This window comes from Streptopelia decaocto (genome assembly GCF_964273445.1).
Source record: "Streptopelia decaocto genome assembly, chromosome: 17".
In the NCBI taxonomy this organism is placed as follows: domain Eukaryota; kingdom Metazoa; phylum Chordata; class Aves; order Columbiformes; family Columbidae; genus Streptopelia; species Streptopelia decaocto.
The window spans coordinates 9,934,142-9,953,620 of NC_138672.1; the positions used below are offsets into that span (position 1 = coordinate 9,934,142).

General features: G+C 50.0%; 1 protein-coding gene across 1 annotated transcript in view; it reads left to right on the plus strand.

Moving 5' to 3' along the window:
* Positions 1–13,724: 13,724 nt before the first annotated feature.
* NACC2 (NACC family member 2) overlaps positions 13,725–19,479 on the plus strand; it is a 52,703-nt gene continuing 46,948 nt past the window's right edge. The window contains exon 1 of the mRNA XM_082067601.1: positions 13,725–13,937. The gene's annotated coding sequence lies outside the window, so the exon portion shown is untranslated. The remainder of the gene's footprint in view (positions 13,938–19,479) is intronic.

Here is a 19,479-nt window from a genome sequence, read left to right on the forward strand (position 1 = left end):
GGCAAGAATTGTTGCCTGCGATTTCAGAAAACACTCTCCTACGTGTGCAGCAGTGAGTGGGGTCACTGGAGAGCTTTACTAACAGCCTAAGAAGGGGTTTAAGCATTGAGCTTGGTTTTACTGATCTTGATCTAAAATCTCAGACAGTTCCTCTGCAGTCAGTCGAGTAACTTTTTATCAAGTCCAGAAGCTGGCTTAACGTTTATTTTTATTCTGGTTTTGTTTGGTTTTCCTTATAATTGAATATTACTCTTTTCCTTGTGTTCTTTAAAGAACTATTTAAAAACAAGTTGGTAAAAATGATGAAGACCCCTTTTTTCCTCCCCTGAAATCATTGGAGTCAATCATAATGGAATAAGCAAGACTGGAAATACGTGACTGTACTTCTATGATCTCTTCGGTCTGAGATATGAATGTGGTTGCGTACAGAGCCAGTTTGTACACAGAGCAGGATACTTCATATTTTGGCTTGTCAGTATTGCAGCCTTTTGCTGACATATGTTGATTTGTAGGCTTATGGATGCAAAATAGAGAAGCTTCTGTCTGAAGCCCAAAGCTAAAGCAAACCCAGAAATTATCTCATTATCGAGTGTTACAGATAATGCAGACTGAGCATGCAGAGCTGAATAAATAACGGGCCGTGGTGGTGTGAACTTTAGATGAGCCCCAGGAGAGCCAGAGGCTGTTTCTGCAGGAGAGATGTGTCAGCATCTGTCACAATCCGGTGTCTGGAAGTTTCCTGCTCCCTGCAGAGCTCCCAGCGCTTTGTTCCGGGGTCACTCTCTGGACTGCAGGTCCCTGGTGTCCTGCAGGTCCGAGCTACAGCTTGTTCTGTGGCCAGAGGGAATTCCCAGTAATTCCCAGCCCTGTGCTTCCCTCCCCAGTCCAGCTGTCAGCCTGGGGCGTTGCAGCTCTTGTGTGCAGAGGTGTCTGCGCTGAGCATTTCTGCAGGGAACCGGCGACAGGGAACCGGCAGCAAACAGCCCTGGTGTGAGCTGAGGGACCAGCGGGACCCCAGTGAGGTGCCACCACCAGCACATCTCCCTCACCCTTCCAGTATGGAGACTGCTTGAATGGTGGGACCTTGTTTCACCTCGGAGCGGCTGTATTTCAGCACTCGTTATAACGAGAGGAAGAGGGTGATTAGTGGTACGCGTGGGTGCTCTTTGGGATGGATCCGCTCGTCTGCTTGACCAGACCTGTGGTCGTTTGGTTGAGGCTCTGAAGGAAGTAAAAGGTCTGCGCTGTGACCAGGTCACGAACTTCTCCAGTTCCAACGTGTTCTTTGAAAACCCACACAGGAACAGGGTGACATCGGAGCTTTGATGTATGTGAGCCTGGAAACCGGAACACCGATCATGCGATTAACACATGAATAGCAGGTGGTTCTTCCAAGACTAATTTGGTCGAGGAACAAAGGAGGTTGTGGGTACGAGGAATTGAGATGACTTACCTTTTCCATCGCATGGAATTTGACTACAAGCCAACCGCTTTATTCCATAAATATGAGAGCCTGAGGGTTTTTCTGAGCTCTCCATGCCAAGCAGCTGGCTGCATGGTGATCTCTCAAGCTTGAGCTGGGACACCTCAGGGTTCCTGCTCAAGCTTGAGAGACCCCTCACCAGCTGCAGATCTTTGGCAAGTGACTGATACTGCACATAACACAGGGCATAAAAATCTTGTATTGCTAACTTTGAATCATTATGATACCCTCTGCGCAGTAAGTAATAGATTGAACCTTGCCATCGGGCTTTGTTGAGCCTCACTTTTACGACATCTTACTTCAATAAAAGTGCTTTTGCTGCTGCCTTTGGCGGTGGATTTCAGCAGCTCAGGTCCGCTCTGCGACTCTGGTGCAGAACGAAGCTTCTGCGCTGCTGCACAGGCCTCCCGTCAGCCCTCCGCACCCAGACTCACCGCTGCCTTCCGAGGAGAAACGCTGTGTCCTTCGCAAATCACAAAAACGTAACGTTTGCCAAATGCCCGAATGTTCCTCAACATAGAGACCTTGGGGCTGCGTTGTTTAGCAGAAGGTGGAATGTGATTCCTCTTTTCTCTTTTAGAAAGGTGGGCAAATACCTGCTGTCAGAACGCCCTGGATCTCACATCTGCAGTGGCACAGCAGGGTAGGCAGCCCAAGATTAAAGAATTGAGACGGGGGCGTCAAAGTTCAAAATCTCTCATTCTTGGTCATTGCCGGCGCTGGGGCGCCTGGTCCCACCAGCACGGGCTGCAAAGTGAAGGCCCTTTGAAGTCGCGCTGGCAAGGAAGAGGAATTAATTTTCAAATGATTGGTTTTATGATGTAATAATTTGAATGTTTTAGATCTTCGTGAGTGGAGCGGTATTTGGCACCTGTACGGCACTTTTCCTCCTCAAAGCATTTCCCAACTGGAGCTCGTTAAACCTCCCAGCATCCCCAGGAGATTGCTGAAGAAGGAAGAACTTGGTAATGGTTCAGAATTTAAATTCAATGTTTTTAAATTTCAGAAATTTTCTTTAAGGCTTTTAGGATTACTTTGCCAAAATATTTTTTTCTCAAGTAGTTGAGATTCTAAAAGTTTCTTACAAGCTCAAGGGGAGCCAAACCACAACTGAAGGAGGGAGAGAGAGGCAGAATAAATGTTACATGAAGTCTATGCAAAGAATAAGATGATGTTTGTTTGGGTTTTTTTTTTCCCATTTAGTTTAACTGAAAAACTTTGCATTTTTAATGAAGGGAGGAGGGAAAACAAACTTCAGAGAATCCAACAGATAAGGTGGTTAAGCCCGGGGATGACGGTACGCGTGGTGGTGAAGCTGCCTCAGCCTGTGAACATATGAATGAACCCAAAGTGCTGGAGTGTCACCCCGTTAACTCCTCAGAACGTGACACCAGCTGGTGTTTTGGGTGCCTGTTAAATTCTGTTTGAAACATGCCACCTACATTCAACTCTTTTTTTTTTTTTGATGGATTGATTGCTTGGGAAGCAAAAGGAGCAATTTTATCTTAGGATGCTGCTATCGTTGCGATGTGGGGGTGTCCTGGATCCTCCTCCGTTTGCACTGGTGCAAATAGAGCGGTTTCCACCAGCTGTGGAAAACAGCACAGCGCGTTTACTTTCAGGAACAGCCTTGGCTGTTCTGGAGCCTCCGGCACAGGCTGATAACATGCTGTTCCAGTGAAGGCATTGCTGGAAAATATGAAGCCTTGTTATCTTTTTGCATTTTTATTTAGCCAAACAAGGTTTCCATAGCTCCTGGACAGCTCTGCCGCTGCGGGGGGATGGGGAATTCTCTCATTTCTTCACCTGCCAACTCTCTCCACTAATTTTGTCTTCCTGCTTCAAAGCAGTCGGCGTGCCCAGAAAATGTCAGTTTGCAGCGAAGTTTTGTCCAGTAATGAGCCCGCGGAAATTGTTCGGTGTAAGATCTTGTGCAGCTCTCAAACTCGAGCTCAGGTGAGGGCAGAGCTGGGCTGGGGGGGGGAATGCTTCGAAATCCAGACCTGCGCATAGGAGTAGCTGTAAGTTAGTGGAGATGAAAGGAGCATCCCTGCATCTCCTGCATCCTTCTCAAGCGATAGATTCATCTACTGGGGAAACAAAACAAAACAAAAAAAACCCCACATAACTTGCACAAGCGCTGTATAAACAATTTTCGGAGCTGATGCGTGTCGGGTTTTGGAGCCTCTTCCCCCGCTGACCTCCAGCCCACAGCGCGCTGGCTGCAGAGAGCGCTCCAAAAATGTGTGATCTTCCCCCAAGGGTGAGTGTGCGAAAGGGAGCCGGGAAGGGTTTGCTGCCACCAGCGCGGCTCTGCCAGCGCTCGGCCATGTGACGGGGCTGGAGGAGCCGCATCCTGACCTTGGGTGCACAAGTAGTAAATCAGGCTTTAATGCAGCCAAAAGCCAGCTTTCCCCTGCATGGAAAATAGCGTATGTCACACCAAGAGACAAATACCAAAGTCCTTAGCTGGGTCTTTAAAAAAAAAATACATCTCCCATTGGCCCTGGTGAGAGTTTTGCCTGAGTAAGGATGTGGAGATTATGCATGCTAATTAAATGAACCACCCATCCCTTCAGAGTCCGCTCTCTGCTGGGAATTCCCCTCTGAGTAACTTGGTCCCAGTGAGGAAAGGAGTTGCATGAAAAATTTCCCAGATGGTGAATCCGTTAGAGAAAATCACAATCTGTTTGTGGCTTTTTCGAACAAAAAAAAAAAAGAGCACAGGAGACGCTGCGGAATAAATTTGTTGTTGCAAACCATTTGCTCAGTAATGGGGAGAATTTAGATGGGCAAAGAGCTTTTTTTTTTTTTCTTATCTCCGTGCCTCTAAAAATGAGCAATGGTTTGAAAAATAAATTAGAGCGATGTCTATTTTAAAAGCCTAATGCGGTTACTTTAACGATGCCTGTTCATTTATCCCGGCATCAGGGTGTCTGAAGCTGCTGGGGGACAGTGGCCTCGTCCAAAGGGACAATGGCTGCTGTGTGCTGTGCCCGGCTTTGTGCACCCACCCGCACAAAGGAGCCGTTTCACCCGCACCCACCGTGTCCTGGCCAGCGTCCTGCGTCACCCCTGGGCGCGAGGACACGTGGGACTGACCCATCGTCATCTGGGCTTGGGGCCACATCCAACCCCAGCCAGGGGAGGGGGTTTGGGGTGATGGAGCAGCCTTGGCGGCGATGCCGGTGGGAGCTGCTTGATGTCCCCGGGGTGTCCTCAGCCCCGCGGGAAGGGGACGGTGTCCAGTGGGGGACTCGGGTCCCTCTGCATCCCTCAGAGCCCGGGGCAGCGCGTGGCTGTGCGCAGCCTGGCTTTGCTGCGGTGCTGCTGTTGCCTGGACACATTTCACTTAAAATCTGAATTTCATGAAAAGCTCCGAGCCAAGAAAAAGTTCTTCCAAGTGTTTCCTTTTTTTTTTTCCCCTTTCATTTCAACTGCAAATGAACGCGGCTTAATAGTTTCTTGGAAACGCATTTGCTTGCAGCTCTGTGCACCCTGTAAGTTCCTTCTCGTCCATGTGGGGCTGGTGCAGCCTGTCTGCTGTGCACACGGAGCCGGCGCTGTGCAAGTGGGGCTGGGCGAGGGGGCAGCCCCACCGCCTCCAATGGACCGAATTTGAAATGTGAGGCTTTCTTATTACAGCAAAACTGATGGTGAGCTCTTCTTGTGCATGCATTGGCTTCATCAGCCCAGATCCATTTAATAACGCGGACATTGCTATGAATTTCATAAACACGCGCCGTCTCGGTTTTGCCAGGTGGAGTTTAGGAGAGATGGATGTGCCTGCAGGGTTTGTACAACTCGCTGGGGGTCCACAAGTGACCACGGGGACTTGCACACAGTTCTCTTGTGCTCCAGCCTTTCTGATGAACCAAGCTGGTCGTGCTGATTTGCCAAGAAATTTCCTATTTACTGCTCACCAGAGCATCACTTGTGACAAATAAACAGAAGAAGGCAGCATTTCACTGAAAGCATTTTATGTACTGATTAAGGCGCTATACAAAGAGAGCTCCTTTGGGCACATGTGAAGGTTTGGTGGCAAAGTAGCTATTGCTGTGCTTCAGGGGACTGCTGGGAGAGCTCTGCAGCCCCAGCCAGCTCAAAAATCACAGAAATATGTGTAATTCTGAAATCTGCGTGTCCAAAGCCAGGACAGGGCACTTCATGATAGCAGGGGGGTGGTTTCCACAGAGATTGTTTGGTTAAATGATGCTTATATTCACACATTGTGAACGCCTGCAGACAGGGATGAACGCGGTGCCTGGTTCTGGGAAAACACAGGATAATTTTTATGATCAGTAACAATCATGATAGCAACGTGCTCCAATAAGGGCAAGCAAATTTCACGCTTCAAGGGCTGTAAGTGCTTGCCAGGGAGGGCAGGAGGGGGCTGGTGCTGCTTTTTCAGTTCTTTGGGAATGTTGGGCATGCATGAAAGGGCGATGGCATTTTTGGTCTCTTCCTTTAAAGCACCAACAAAGAACTGAAGCAGGAACCAAGCGCCGTAACCTGGTTATAGCTCTGGATAAACGTCTCGTTCTGCTGGAGTCAATGGCAAACGCCCAGCGCTTTCAGCGAGGTCAGGATTTCACCTTGTGTTCCTCTCCAACAAAACTGCCTGTTCTTGGGGAAATAAATAAAACATCTGAAGGCGATGCTCGTAAGGTCAAGTCTCAATGTGCGTGTGTACAGAAGATGTACATTGCTTTGTGTCGGTGTGTAGCATAAGAAATATGAGGCCAAATCCTCAAGTCCCTCATTGCAGGCTGCTGCTGGGGCTTCTTCCCAGGAGGACTTTGCTGCTGTTGTAGGTCCCGTGTTGCTGTTGTTGTAGGTCCCGTGTTGCTGTTGTTGTAGGTCCTGTGTTGCTGTTGTTGTAGGTCCCGTGTTGCTGTTGTTGTAGGTCCTGTGTTGCCACTGTTGTAGGTCCCGTGTTTCTGCTGTTGTATCTCCCGTGTTGCTGCCGTTGTAGGTCCCGTGTTGCTGTTGTTGTAGGTCCCGTGTCACTGCCGAGTTCCCCGGCTTGCACAGGAACACGCCGCTGCCTTTGGAAAAACCAGCCCACTGTGGTGGGTCCTGCTGGGCAAATGCATCCATCACCCTGGGCTTGTGCTCTGTGTTGGTCGACACGGTGCCATAAAACCACCGAGGACAGAGATGGGCCACGGCTGGGTTTGCTCACAGCCCGCCCATGACCTTGGAGATCTTTTCCATCCTTCCAGCGCATGATTCGGGGGAGAACGCAGAGGCGGGGGCGGCGGCACAGCATCGAAACGTTTGTTCAGCAATTGCCGCAGAAAAAGGAAAACTCGCTTCAATCTGCAGAGATGCCAAGTGAATTTTGTTTTGTTTTGGTACCTTGGAGGCGAGCCAACAGCAGGATGTTGTGAAGTCTTCGGCAGCTACTGCCTGCTTGTTCCATACCAAGCATAACTTTGTATATATTTTTATCGGCAAACTCGGTCCCACGCATCTCAATGCGCAAACAAGAGCCCTGGCTGCATGGCTGCTCTTCCAGGGGCTGGAGACAGCAGAGCCCCTTTTCCTTGCCTGTTTGCTTAAGCCAGGGTTGCGGGAGCTGGCCTGCAAAGGTATTTTTCTTGTTTTCCCTGCCAGCTGCTCAGAGGAATAGCAAGTGGTGGATTTGATTGGAGAGCGACAGAAAAACAAGTTCCCTCCCGTCGGGGTCCCCGCTCCTGGGTCTCAATACAGGGGAGATTTCAGCGCGGTCCTGGCTGCGATTCTGCAAAGGTTGCGGTGAATTTAGGGTATTGCTTTTTGCATTTCACGTGGGGATGAGGCGCGTTTGTGCTTTGTCAGCAGAAGGGCCTGTTCTCTCCCCTGCACAATAGAAAGCCGCTGGGTATAAATAGCCTTTCATGCCTGTCACCTCGGTGACTTTAACGGCGATGCCCTGATTTAAGCCCGGCTTCCAGAAGACGCTTCAGGTGTGTGTGCTCCCCACAGGACTGAACACGCATTTAGATTTAAACGCCTGTTTAAGAGGCTCTAAGAAGCGATGCACTAAGCCTGTGTTAACACTTTCCAGAGCTGGGACCAGCACGAGGAGGGGAGTACTGAGCCCGTTCTCACTTTTTAAGCTCTACAAGTGTTGCCTCCACGAAGGATCAGTGCTCAGAGCAGGGAGGCATCCTAAGAGTGTCTGACAAATATATGTACATTCGGGGACCAGGAGCTCCGAGTTCGTAACGCGGTGAAGGGTATTGAACATGACAGAGCTCCGCGGAGGATCGAGCCGATGCTCCACCTGCCTGGCTCGGCGGGGCCGGCTCGAACAAGGGATCAGTAAGCGTTACCACTTTAATACTAACAATTAAATGGTCTATCTCGGGGCACCGAAGGTGCGGGCTGGGCTGGGAGCAGAATCCCGACCGGAGTGCCAGGAGGCCGGTGTTGTGACGAGCCGGGCAGCAGCATCTGACAGGGTGGCTGGTCCCACCTCTGCCCTCGCCCCGATTGCGCTGCCGGCACCCGCTCGCCCCTTTGTTCCGAAGTGGCTATGGATGCCTTTTATAATGCTTATCGTCACATTATCCATCAGATACATATTTACAATCATTCATTAAATTAGGATGTACGTTTCATTCTTCTTTCTTAGAATATTAATGCCTACTCCTGGCTGAAATGCCATATGAATATTCATTAAAAAATCAATCAATTCCTGTGCCAGGAATGATGTCATTTGAGCAATAACTGAAGCAGTAATCGAGCACGCTATGAAAAAACTATGAATGCCATCAGATCTAATGTTTATTGAACTCCGTGTGGGTAAATCACAGCAGGTTTTTTCCACGCTTTTGTGTGCATTAACTGGGGCTCCGGTTCCTGCTCCTGCACCGTGGGGCAGGTACGAGACATCCCGTGAGGATGGATGAGCCGGGGCCGGGCGGGATGTCACAGCACCCAGAGCTCCTAATGAACAGCGGATTAGAAATTCGTCGTACAACAATGGGAAACAAAAGCCCTCAAAACTGTTGTGGGAAACCTGGAGAATTAATAGTCTGCTTTCCAATAGATCTTTGGCCGGCGAAGTTCTTTCTCTTCACTTAGAGCGTTGTCCCGAGGGAGTTGAAGTGATGGCTTTTCTTGGGTTGTCCGATCCGTTTTTAATGATGGAGCTACCAGGGCAAATACAGCGTAACAATGCGCTTTGGGAGGGACCATTATTACTCTACATTTTCTCGAACTGAGACTTTCTCAACAATAGCAAAGGAGCTGTGCCAGTGCACGGGCTTTGACTGCGGCTCCTGTGATAAGATCACACTCTGGTTGTGTGGGAAATATTAAGAGTTTTGGCTTGAATTCAGCAGCAGGAGTTGCTTTGGAAATCTTTTGTGTGCAATGCACCAGCCTTATGAGAGAGGTCATCTTCGGGATCTGCTTTTTGCTGTAGTTGCCATATTAAAATTACCCATTGACTCTGCAGAACAAATTACATGGAGCATTTATCCCGGGGAGAAGTTGGTTTGATTGTAGCTCTCTATATTTTCTAAGATAACTTTAATTGTGGTGCTGCCAGCATCTCTGGACCATGGCAGTGGGCTTGGGGAGCAGCTTTTGGATGAGCCCAGTGGGCAAATACCCATCTCCTCTTGTTTCTCTGAGTATCTGGGGGGCTGTACCACATTTTATTGTTATTTTTACCCAGCTGACCCCCAACCATCCTCTACCTGTATCTATATACGCTTAACTTAGAAAAATTAAACGCCTGATTTCATCTCAGGCAGTTTCACATTCTTGTTGAGGGCGTCACTGTCTCTTGCAGAGCAGATACGTGGCCACCTTGTCCCTTGCCACTGGTCAGAGTTATCTGCCCCTCCAGAGGTGACCTGAGCTGCTTGATTTAAGGCATCTTGCTTGTGTTCCTGTGCACCTGAATCACAAAATGCTGAGAGATGGAAGGGAATCAGGAGGGAGAGGCTGAACAGCCACCAAATGCAACAAACAAAAGGCTTTCTTGGGTAAGAAATTGTCTCCCTGGGCCCTGCAGCTGGGCAAAGATTGCAGAGGTTTGTCCCAAAATGCGGCGTTAGCACCCTGTCCCTCCTCAGGCGGGATGGGTGACAGCAAGGTGCGCTGACCGCGCCGGTTGTTGTCCCATCGCTGCCGATGGCGCCTGACAATGGCAAATAGTGACGTTACAACTGGGCAGCAATGGCAGTTGTGTCCCAGGCTCATGGTTTGGTTCAGAGAGCTCAGGCACCACCAAAATGCCAACTGGGAGCCCTTGGCCGCCCGGGGGATCTCTGTGGGGCCGACATGAAAACATTGCCGGGCTGGAATGAGACCCCCTGTGACCCAGGAGACATTTATTGCAGCAGGGTTAAAGCCTTCCCAGTAAAATACATCCCAGCAAGGCTCCATGGTGGGAGCAGAGTGTAATTCCAGAGGGGGAAGTGAAATGGAGACGCCACAGAGCAGCCCAGGAGCAGCACAGCGAGAGACTGAGGAGGCAGAGCCAGCAGGTGAATTCCCGTGGTGGTCACAGGTTGTCATTTAACCTCTTTATCTCCCTTTTCCAAAGGGAGAGGCGGGTGTACCACCAACCTTCAGACCCGTTAGAGCTTCGTGGCCGGGAGGTGTGTACCTGCAGACGCTGTGTGTCGTCCCGCGCCGCTCCGCTCCGCCATGCTGACTGCAGATCCCCGGGAACCGGCTCTCACCTCACTTACTGTGTTTCACTTCTGTACAGGGACATCAAAGTTTGTCTGTGCTCTTGCAGGCTGGAGCACAACAAGCAAAACTCATCATCTGGCAAAGTCCACTTGGCTGGTGAGATGGGGAGAGGAAAAGGCAAATCCCTTTGCCATAAATAAATGAAGCATGTAAGCGAGGGTTTCTGATAGATTTTGTTTTGTCGTTTGCTGTTATTCACGATGGTACGTTAATCCCAATGGCTGTAACACAGCTACTGCGTCCTCTCCTCTCTCCTATGAACAGCAATTCCGCTGCAGCGTTAGCTAAATGTACATCGAAGTGAAGGGTTCTGGTAGCAGGTCATTTTCTCTCCCTACCAGGTTGTCCTGTAGTTCACAGCACAAGGCAAATATCAGTTGCATTGTTGGGCTGGGTAGATAATATTATTTCTACCTGCAAAGAAAACTTCTGCCCTATTGACAAAAAAATCATCCTAATATGGCCACTGATCTGGTTTGCCAGGATTGCTTCAGAAAAAGGTGTCTCAGGCAGACTTCTTCATCTTTGCATTTCTCTTCCAGTCCAGCTGGGTGCACGGGGTGACCCCAAAGCTGCAGAGTGCTGGGGCCTGGCAAAGGAAAGCAAGATACAAAGCCTGTCTGAACCATCTTCAGAGCCCTTAGAGCCGGGATGTGGAGAAGGAACAACATCTCTACAGTTTTGCAGTGCATGGCTAATGTTTAACTGAAGAGCTGCAGCCGGGAAGGGTTAAACGGACATGGGATTATTTCTTCTGCTTCACTAAAGTGCTGTTCAGATGAAAAAAAAAAAGTTAGCTTTGAATGTAAATGTTGGGTATTTTATCAAGTGATGTCTTCAGCCCCCCAGCCATTCTTCAATTTGAAATGCTAGATTAAAGAAAAAAAAATGCGGGGAAGAGAGAGAAAGAAAACATTTTCGTCAGCCCAAGAACACTTTGCAGACATTATGGAAAATGTTGCCTATTTTGTTTCCTCTAGTCGCCGAACCAATCTTTTGCATTAAAATCAGCATAGTAGTAAATAAACATGTTTTCTCTAGCCCTGGAGCCATTCCGAGACATCAAATGGTACTTAAGAAATGTTTCTTTCTCCATGACAGAACATTTTGATAATGTCCATGGCTGAGGGGAGGGAAGATGCTCTCTGGGCTGGAGCATTAGCAGCCGCTCTGCTCTCAGAGCCGGGGGAGGCCCTGGGCGAGTGGCAGAGCTCGGATTTTCTGTTCCGCTTAAGTGCTTGTGGAAGAACAGGAGTTTTCCAGCTACGCTGCATCTCACCGCTCCCTGTGGATGGGGCTGCAAGTCCCACGAAGCTTGGAGAGGTGCAGGGGGTTCCCAAAATCCACATCACCGACTCCCACCTGGGCCCTGCTGGGACATGGAGATGGTCAATGGAGCGACTCTGGGCGATATGAATTATTGGAGTCGCATCCTCACGTCCTTTGCAACATGGGGATGCTCCCACCCGAGCTGATCCCTCCAGGAGGGACGAGGGGCTGTGTTGCTGGGGTGTTGCACATATTTCTACTGGAATAAAACTTGGTGGCTCTGCTCTGTCTGGAAAGTGGCCAAATGGGCCACCCTGCCCAACTCCCTCCTCTGTGACAGGGCCCAGAGGTGTCCATGCGGGTGCTGGAGCATCATATTGAGATGCTGCAATGACAAACAAGGGAGGGGAGTGGGGAGCGTCACACTTTGAGGGTAGTTATGATTGCTCCATCTCAGAATGCAGTTTTGGGACGTATTTCTCATGCACCATTTCTTAAAAAAACCTATTTTCTCTTCCGCAGTAAAGAAAATGTGTTTGTCCTGACCTGACACTGTTTTTTAAAGTGTCAAGTGCTAATGAAATTCCTCAGCCTTGAGCGGTTCTAGGCATCTGATGTTGATTTTTAAAATATGGGGATATTTTGCTGCAGATTTTAAGGCAACCTCGAAATGATAAATGCTCGAGATGTGAGAGAAAAGAAACTTCCAGATTCAAAGAAGTCCTGACACAATCTTGCATGCAAAACAGACAGAAAGAGGCTCGTGCTTTAAAGAGGTTTTTGTTATTCCTTTGAAATTTATTTAGAAGATGTAGGGCTAACACTGCACACTTTAATCATGCAAATAAGTTTGCTGATTTTAATATTTTGGGCTTAGAGCAGCAAGAAAGCAAAATGACTTTTTTTGTTGTCGTTCGGCTATAGGATGGAATTTGGAATGGAGATTTGGCCACAAGGCTGGAGCCGTCCCACCTCGGATAACTCTGCTTTTGTGTGTAACACCTGAAAGGCTTTTCACCGCAGGACAAGGGGATGGAAGGAGAGAGCGGAGCTGGAGGCGGCTGGGGAGGTTGGGCTCGGCTCCAGCCCGGCTCTGGGTTTACTGGGGCCGTCTTGCTCTGACATTAAAATCTGGGCTGCGAAACCATCAAAAACGTGGGGATGCAGAATCCCTTGGGGTGCAGAATCCCTGGGGTGCAGGCGGTGGGACATGGGGATGCCCCGTTTTATTTGGGCCAATGTGCCCAGTTCCGCGTACGCACCAACGTTTGTAAAACGGGGGCCTGAACAAGTAAATGTTTGCAGGAGCGACTGCTGGGATTGTGCAGGGAGCAGCAAATGGAGATGAGATGGTATAGGTGGCAAGAGGTCATTAATTAGAGAAATAAAACAGGTAAGGGGCTGGAAAACTCCGCTGTTGGCTTTAATAAACTGGGAGAGCTGGAGGTGGCTCAGTGGTAGAGTGGGGACACGTGGGGACACAGGCTGGGGACATATGGGGACTCAAACTGGAAACACACAGGGGCACAGACTGGGGACACATGGGGACACAGACTAAGGTCACACCAGCACTTCCCTGCTGCCGTCGGTGCTATTCTATTCCATTGTCTTAAAAAATAAAATAAATAAAACAATGACATAGAAAAAGGAACTAAAGGAAACTGCAATGAAGAAATTAAAATAATAATAGAAAGCAATAAAGGAAAATAAAAATAGTGAAATTAAATAAAAAAATAGGAAAAAAAGGAAATAAAAGGAAATCACATGAAGTCAAACATGAAAATGAAATAAAAGAAGAATAAAATACAAGAAAAATAAAGTAAAATAAATAGAATAAAATAGAATAAAACAAAATATAATAAAATAGAATTAAACTAAATAGAACAAAACAAAATAGAATAAAATAGAATGAAATAGAATATAATAGAATAGAATAAAATAGAATGAAATAGAATAGAATAGAATAGAATAGAATAGAATAGAATAGAATAGAATAGAATAGAATAGAATAGAATAGAATAGAATAGAATAGAATAGAATAGAATAGATAATATAAAATAGAATATCAGAGGTTTCGCCCCTGTGCCCCGGCCGTGCCCGGCGATGCCCCGGGTCTGGGGGGTGTCCGGGGGGTGTCCGTCCCGGGGTCCCGCCCCCTCGGTCCCTCCTCCCCGCGCGGGGCCGTCCCGGGGGGGCGAGGGGCGGTGGCGGCGGGAGGTGGGACCCACGGCGGGGAGGGGGGGCCGGGCCGGTCCCAGTCCCACCTCCCGCCGCCGCCCGTGTCCCCCGCAGCGGGCCGGCCCGGTCCCGCTCCCGCTGCCGGCGGGGCCGTCACTGCGCGGCGGCCGCGGTGCCGGCGCTGCTGGGCGAGGTCAGGGCAAGTCCGCCGGAGAGAGAGCGGCCGGAACCACTTCCTGCCGCCGCCGGGCCCGCCGCGCCGCCGCCGCTAGGCCCAGCGAGCGTCCATGGGGCCGGAGCCCCGCAGGTGAGGGGGGCCCCGGCGGGGCGGGGGGGCCGGGGAGCACGGGGCGGGGGGTGCCGGTGCAGTTATCCGCGGGCCGGCGCGCCCGGCATCCCCCCGCCTTCCATTTTAATAAGTATTAAAAAAAACCCCAAACACATAATATTAAAAGTCGGGGAACACGCCTCCCCCCCCTCACACCCCCCCTTTTTTTTTATCTTTAATCTTTATCTCACACTGCGGTTCCCCGGGGGAGGGGCGGGCTCAGCCACAGCGGGTGCGAGGGGGTGTTTTGGAGGAGGAAGGGGTGACCCAGGGGTGACCCGGGGGTGCCGGGTCCCCCCCGGCCCTGGGACGCGGGGTGTGGGGCTGAATTGGGTCAGTTCCTGCTGTGTTTTCAAGTCTTGCACGAAATGTGGGAAATGGGGTTATTATTAGAAATACCTTTCTGAAGAGGCTGCGGTGCTGGCTGGATGTTTTATTTGTTAATGGCTTAAATGCAGACACAGGCTCGGACTTTCTCTCCCAGGGGAGGAAAACGCTGTGAAAGGGAAGATATTAAAAAATCAAACCCGGCCGAACGCCTGAATTCGCAGTTCGGGAAGGATCCCTGAGGTCGCCGGGGTGCCCGGTGCCCTCCTTGTGCAGTGGGACGAGCGTCCGTCCCCCCATCCCGGCACACGAGACCCGTCAGTGGGCCAGGGGCCGGGTGTTCACCTGCTCCTTGGTGTCTAAGCGGGGAAAAATTGGGGTAGGTGTTGGGTTTTTATTGGGTGAGCGCCTTGCCGAGCGCCGGCGCGCTCCCCCGCCTGCTGCAGTCTGCAGCCTGCTGTACTTAAAGTGCGTTTGCTGTGCTCAAGGACTTCTCAAACATCTTCCCCGCTGGAGGAAAATAAAGCGCCGGCAGCACATCGCGTGCTGCGCCGGGCTGGTCCGCTCGACCCGCGGCAGAGCGCGGGATCGCTTCCAGCCAAGTCTCCATTACCCGCTGCGTCCTTAATTTGAATATTCGCTTGTTTTCTCCCCCCCCTCCCCTTGCTTTCAGGAGGCATTTGCGAGGTTGCGGGCAGCTCGATGTGCTTGGTGCCTGCCAAATGTTTGCCTTGCGCCCCGTGTAATTGAGGGGCTGGCGTGCCGGGTTCCCTCCTCCAGCTGAAATATTAAACAGTAGGATAAGTCGCAATGGGTAAACAAATGGGAATGGTTGCTGCCCTCTCGGTGGCGTCTCGGCCGCCGTGCAACCCTCCCCCCAGGTCCCCAGTGCCCACTGGGTGCTGGGGGGGCCGAGAGAACTGGCCCTGCTCACAGGCATGGCGTTCAGACCCAGCTAACCCCAAATTACCTGCCTTATTCATAGCTTGCTAATAAATAAAACCCTTCAACTCCAAAGAATAAAGCTGAGCCTCTGCTTATTAGCTAAATTGATGTTGTTCACCCAGCCCAGGGCAATAAGTCTGTGACCTCAAGGTGTGGATAATGGAGGTAATAAAAGTTCGATCTGAAGTAAGCAGCAAATATAAAATAATTAAGGATCTCCTACTCCTGAGAATAAATGTCCTTCTGGAGCTATAACTACTGTGGGTTTGGGGTTTTTCCTCCTTGTGATTAAGGCTTCACAGGAGAGAAGTTGTTATATTTGAACGCTAAAGGCTGGGCATGGGTTTCTAGGACTTAAAATCTGTCAAAGCTCCCAAGGCTTGCAGAATGTTAGAAGTAGTTGGGTGTAAGTCAGTAAATGCATAAGCGGGCGGTCTCGGCATCGTTTGAAGGGGCCCCTGGGGACACGTTCCCTGCCCCAGCACGGATGGGACCCCTCGCTATGGCTGGAGCAGCCGCACCGGCTGGTTTTGGTCGTTCATGTCTCTTTAGGCTTTACCCAGAGTCCCCCCGTCTTCCTTGAAGATGGACACCTTTAAATAAGAAGCGTGCATTGATGCTCTATCTTCTTAGTGATGTTTGCAGTGCCCCCTTGTAACGTGGAAGCCTTTTCCCTGTTCCAGCCGTAACTCTGGGCTTTCCCCAGGGACTCTCCTTGGATTTGGGGCAGGGGGACACATTTTGGTTCCTCTCAACAGGTTGGCATCCCCACAGGGTGGTTATGCTGCTGGTGCGGGAGGTGTAGAGCATCCGTACTGCTAGTAATCCAGAAAAAAGAAGGAGCCTGGCTGCAAAGTCTAGGTGAGTCCTTTCCAGACTAGGTTTGGGTTCAAATCCCAAGCCGAGGTGCCAGGAGATGGGAAGCGGCTTTCCCGCTTGGGAAAAAAGCGCCAAGAAATCTCCCGCAAGAGCCCGTTCGACTCGGTGAGATCTGGGTTTGCTTCGCAGAAGCCTCCAGATTGGTGTGTGCTTACCCAACGGGGACGCAAACCATCTCGCCTCGGAATGGAAATATTTATTTTAGGCTGTGTGTGAAGTCCCATTTCCCCGCCAGGCCTTGGGGAGGGCTCTCTGCCTTCACCGACGTGCTGGTGCTGAAGCGGGTGCGTGGCGGAGGGCGGCGAGGATCGGGGATAAACATAGCGAAACAACCTGCGCAGGGGCGACGTGACTCCGCTCTCGCTTCACTCTGTACGGTGCCTGTATTTAAAAATACCCAGGCCTGACAAAACGGGGTTAGAAGGAGGCTCGGGGTTTGGATTTTCCCAGGTTTTCAGAGCCAGGTTGGGTGGGCTGTGTTGGGGCAAAAGGAGCCGTTCCTAGGGAGCTCCAGGGATGCTGAGGAGCAGGGCGAGGCTGCACTTTAATTGCTTTTTTCCCTTATTTTCCTACATTTCTTTGAATTTAGTTGAATGCAATTAAAGAAATATAATACAGGCATTCAACTGGAGGAAATTAAACTGAATTCTGAGTTCCCTGCCATACCTAATGGACAGAGAGAGTGCTGTACCTGGCTGCAATCAGCCTTCAAACCCAGCCCGTGTTTGCCATCAAGAGCAGCTTCCCAGCCCATCCATCCTCCATGTGGGGCAGTGGAAGCAGATCTGATGCCCTCAGCACCCGGCCGGGATGGGCAAACCTTAAACAGGGTGTTATACGGTTGGGTTTTCTTTAAATCAAGGCTGTAGAGCAATTGAGAAATAGGTGAAGCATGCTTAAAACAGGGTGAGGCTGTTGGTTTTCTCTACCTGACTTTATTTGCGGAGTGACAGGAATTTTGACAGGCTTTGTGTCTTTTTTAGCAAATCAAGTGTCATGCCAGGTTTGCCTGTGGATGAGATCATTTGCAAAATATGTTTCCCAGCTTGCTTCAGGCATAATTCATTGTGTCAACTGCAATTGCTCATTTGCTAGGAACTGTGATTCATTAGCGGTTTATTTTATTTATTTTTTTTTTTATAAGTTCAACTTGTTTTTAAGCAAATGTTTGGAGGAAGAACAGAAATTTTTAAAAGTATTAAATCTTACAGCCGGCGCGTCCGCAAATGCTGCTGCTAAGGGAAAACTTGCTAAAATGCCGCGATCCCGGGGAGGGAGCCGCAATCCCCGGGTGGGCAGGATTGCGCTCGTTTTTGTCATGTGCTTATTCCTAAATGGGGACGGAGGTAATAAAAACCGGACTGCTGGGACAGAGCCTGCGACTTGGAGCCCTGGGTGATGAGGAGAGCGCGTGGAACATCCTCCCGTTCCCTGCTGGGGGGTTTCATCCCGCCGAGGGTCCCAGATTTGGCTGGGGCTGCCCTGTGGGTGGACAGACAGACGGGGGGGGTACGCTGGTGTTTGCATCCCATGCACGACAGCGGCTCTTCCCCCATCTCCCGAGGCGTTGGGGCTGCTGGGGGTGGGAGCGATGATGTATTTGGTGCGGAGACCGGGACCCCCCGAAAGCTCGCGGCTCAATGACATAAGATGAAGATAAATAGCGCTCGGCACACGTTCTGGTGCTCTGAGCCTCCCCGGGGCTGCGCACAGACGCCGCGGTTTGGCTTCGGTCTTTTTAGAGGTCGTCACATCGGACTTTTTAAAAACAAAAAAAATGGCACGTCAAGTACATTTTTGTGTTTCTTTTCCTATGAAGACAAATATTTCAGTGCATTTTTTTTCCCTTAGGTGGGTGGATGTGGGGGGGGCAGAAATCATTGCTGCTGCTTTTGCAGCCACAAACTACCCTCCGATAACAAACTGGTGTGTGGGCTGAATAAATTGATATATGTTTCACAAAAGGATTGGGTTTATTATTTTTTTATCTTTAAGCGATTATGAACTGCGCATTTAAACATCAGTAACTTCACAGGGTTTCTTTTTCCCCATGCAACAATTCTCTATAAAGCACTCTAAAAATGATGGGTTTTTTCTGTGAGAGTTTGTGTGTTCTCTCTCTTTTTTCTCCCAATTTAAGATACATTTTTTTAAGCAAAAAACACTGGGAAAGGGGGAGAGCGAGCCCAGGAACGTGGTTATTGTGGCGGGTTGCGGCTCGGCCGGTTTTGCTGCGGGGGCCGGTGCCAGGAGCCAAGGGCAGCCGAGCGTGAGGGGAGGGACGTGACTCCATCAGAGTGACCATATATAGTCACCGGGATGAGATTAAATACTTCACCTCGCACTGTCATCCCCGCAGCAATAAAGCCAATATCAGGATCTATTAATCATTTGCAAAAAAAAAAACCAACAAACCCAAAAAACTATGAGAAGGAAAAAAATCCTCTTTGCAGCATCTCACTCGTAGCGATCAGGGACCTGTCGGTGTGGGGAGAGGAGCCGGGTGTTTTTCATCCCTGGGTGTCCGGGGGCCGAATTTTGGCGGCGCGGTGAAGAATAACGTGTGCGAAGAATCGCAAGTTAAATACGGCCGAGCTTGTGCTTAGTCAGGCTCGTGGGCTCGGTTGTGTGGAAAGGGTCCCGTGCTCGGGTGCCAGCGCTGGCTCGGCTCCACGCGCGCGTTCCCAGCGCGGCATCCACTGGGGAAGCATATGGCAGCCTCGGTTATATATATATATATATATATATATATATATTGTGCGGGGGTACGTGTTTTACATGCCAGTTCTCTCTGTCATAGGACAAACATTTACGCTCCGATTATGTGAAGCATTAGGAAAACAGGAGTTGGGTTTGGAAACAACAGAATTCCTCGCAGAGATGGTGCGGAAGATGCGGTTTAGTGGTGACGCGGCGAAGGAGGGATAATGTTTCGGTGCTTTCCAGGGCGCTGAGCTCCCGAGGGATGATGCTGCGTAGAGGTGACATGCAGGTGGATAAATAAAGGGTTGGCGTTGCAGGGCGTGCCGTGCGGCAGGTGATGGCCAGGTGCCCAAAAGATGCGGGGAGTGAGGGTTTATGTGTTTGAAAGTGGTTAAAATGACTTTATTTCCAAGGGCCAGGCCAGCGACCTTCACAGGGCTGAACCTGAGCAGGATAATGTGCTTTTTGGTTATGTTCTGTTGTAGTTATGGTTGGAGTCACGGTCTCATGAGCATTTTATGATGTGCTAATGATTATACAGAGGGTTTATATCACTCTGACTAGTTCTTCTCCCTGCTAACAAGTGCTGGTGGACGGTGAGGTGAAACACTGCGGTTTGTGCATCACTCCTAGAGCTGCAGCCCAGCCTCGCAGGCAGGTGTAGAAC